The sequence below is a fragment of the Filicampus tigris genome, unplaced genomic scaffold (genome assembly GCF_054856515.1).
Source record: "Filicampus tigris isolate MCC_2025a unplaced genomic scaffold, RoL_Ftig_1.0 HiC_scaffold_49, whole genome shotgun sequence".
NCBI lineage: Eukaryota > Metazoa > Chordata > Actinopteri > Syngnathiformes > Syngnathidae > Filicampus > Filicampus tigris.
In genome coordinates, this window is record NW_028233430.1 from 42,501 (window position 1) to 45,000 (window position 2,500).

Here is a 2,500-nt window from a genome sequence, read left to right on the forward strand (position 1 = left end):
CTATAATAGCCCTGGTAGCATAAAAAAGCTCCAGGGCGCAGAGGCCGACGTGCGTAAAAGCATATCCGAGCAACAGGCACCTTCCCCGGGCTGCCACTAGTGCAGTGGTGGCCGCCTATAATAGCCCTGGTAGCCCTCAGCCCTGGTAGCCCAAAGCCCTGGTAGCCCACAGCCCTGGTAGCAAAAAGCCCTGGTAGCCCAAAGCCCTGGTAGCCCAAAGCCCTGGTAGCCCAAAGCCCTGGTAGCCTAAATTAATTTTTCCCATTCATTTCAATGGGTTAGGCTACCAGGGGGAGCAGTACCACTTTTGGCCATTAGGGGCGCTGTAGTAGGTAAAAGTTGATCCCCCCAGTCAGGGGATGAGTTTGCCTACTCGCTAGGTTACCCCTGGTTTCACAAAATACAAGGGGCACATTTTCAGAAACCACTTTTTCAGAACTTGCCACCTCCAGAGCTGATCAGGGGAGCCTCGCCAAACATTAATCCAAGATTGGTGAGGGCTCGTCGGACACCCCACGGGCGATGAGTCGGTGTCTGCCTGGAGCTCATGTCACTCTCAAATATTTTCTAAGTCAACCTCCATGCGCACATTGCAATGAGCCTGCCCGACATAGGGGCACTGTGAGCGGACTCACCGGGGGGGGAGAGGGCCCCCCCGCCTGGAGCTCCACGTGTTGGATTATTTTCTATGTCAACCTCCATGCGCTCAACAGAGCGAGCCTGCCCGACCTGGGGGGTGTTCAATCGGACTCCGCGGGCCGGGCGAGGGCCCCCCCGCCTGGAGCTCCACGTGTTGGATTATTTTCTATGTCAACCTCCATGCGCTCAACAGAGCGAGCCTGCCCGACCTGGGGGGTGTTCAATCGGACTCCGCGGGCCGGGCGAGGGCCCCCCCGCCTGGAGCTCCACGTGTTGGATTATTTTCTATGTCAACCTCCATGCGCTCAACAGAGCGAGCCTGCCCGACCTGGGGGGTGTTCAATCGGACTCCGCGGGCCGGGCGAGGGCCCCCCCGCCTGGAGCTCCACGTGTTGGATTATTTTCTATGTCAACCTCCATGCGCTCAACAGAGCGAGCCTGCCCGACCTGGGGGGTGTTCAATCGGACTCCGCGGGCCGGGCGAGGGCCCCCCCGCCTGGAGCTCCGCGTGTTGGATTATTTTCTATGTCAACCTCCATGCGCTCAACAGAGCGAGCCTGCCCGACCTGGGGGGTGTTCAATCGGACTCCGCGGGCCGGGCGAGGGCCCCCCCGCCTGGAGCTCCACGTGTTGGATTATTTTCTATGTCAACCTCCATGCGCTCAACAGAGCGAGCCTGCCCGACCTGGGGGGTGTTCAATCGGACTCCGCGGGCCGGGCGAGGGCCCCCCCGCCTGGAGCTCCGCGTGTTGGATTATTTTCTATGTCAACCTCCATGCGCTCAACAGAGCGAGCCTGCCCGACCTGGGGGGTGTTCAATCGGACTCCGCGGGCCGGGCGAGGGCCCCCCCCGCCTGGAGCACCGCGTGTTGCAATATTTTCTATCTCAACCTCCGTGCGCTCAACAGAGCGAGCCCGCCCGACCTGGGGGGTGTTCAATCGGACTCCGCGGGCCGGGCGAGGGCCCCCCCCGCCTGGAGCTCCGCGTGTTGCAATATTTTCTATGTCAACCTCCGTGCGCTCAACAGAGCGAGCCCGCCCGACCTGGGGGGTGTTCAATCGGACTCCGCGGGCCGGGCGAGGGCCCCCCTTCCTGGAGCTCCGCGTGTTGCAATATTTTCTATCTCAACCTCCGTGCGCTCAACGGAGCGGGCCCGCCCGACCCGGGCGGCGCTCAATCGGACTCCGCGGGCCGGGCGAAGGCCCACCCCGCCCGGAGCTCCTCACCACGCACCGCACCTCCATTCCCCCACCGACCGATCGGCAACCATGACCCGCCATCGGAGGGCCCCCGCCGGCACCGGCCTCGCGCCGGTCGCTCGGGCGGACGGTTCCTCCGGCCAGCGGGTCGCTCTCCAGCGCCGGGGCTACTTCGCGAGCTTGGCCCGCGGCCAACCCCGGCGCGACCGTACGGCAGCGAGGCCGAGGCGACCCACCGATCTCAGCAGTCCTACCACGGAGCCCGCCGCTCGTCCGCGGCCCCTCCCCGCCCCAGCAGCGGGACGGTCGCCTTGCCGGCGGGCCTTCCGGCTAACGCATCGTTTCTCAAACCCTTTCCCCTAGCGCGGCGGCGGCGGGGCTTCCCGCGAGGAGGCCCCCGTCCTACGCCCGCTAAGGCGGCTCCAGCCCACCTACCGAAGGGACGGCGCGCGCCCTCCCCCACGCGAGCGGGCGTCCGCGCGCGGCCCCTGCCCCGTTCCGGGCGGGGCCCGACGCCGGCGCGGGCGAACCGCCGCGGGGGTGGCCCGCCGCTCCCTCCCGGCCCGAGGCTACCTGGTTGATCCTGCCAGTAGCATATGCTTGTCTCAAAGATTAAGCCATGCAAGTCTAAGTACACACGGCCCGTACAGTGAAACTGCGA

At 65.1% G+C, this 2,500-nt stretch overlaps 1 non-coding gene across 1 annotated transcript in view; it reads left to right on the forward strand.

The window, feature by feature from the left end:
• Positions 1-2,409: 2,409 nt before the first annotated feature.
• LOC147125598 (18S ribosomal RNA) overlaps positions 2,410-2,500 on the forward strand; it is a 1,891-nt gene continuing 1,800 nt past the window's right edge. Inside the window, exon 1 of the ribosomal RNA XR_015085501.1 lies at positions 2,410-2,500. This exon is cut by the window's right edge and continues 1,800 nt beyond it. This is a non-coding gene — a ribosomal RNA (18S ribosomal RNA).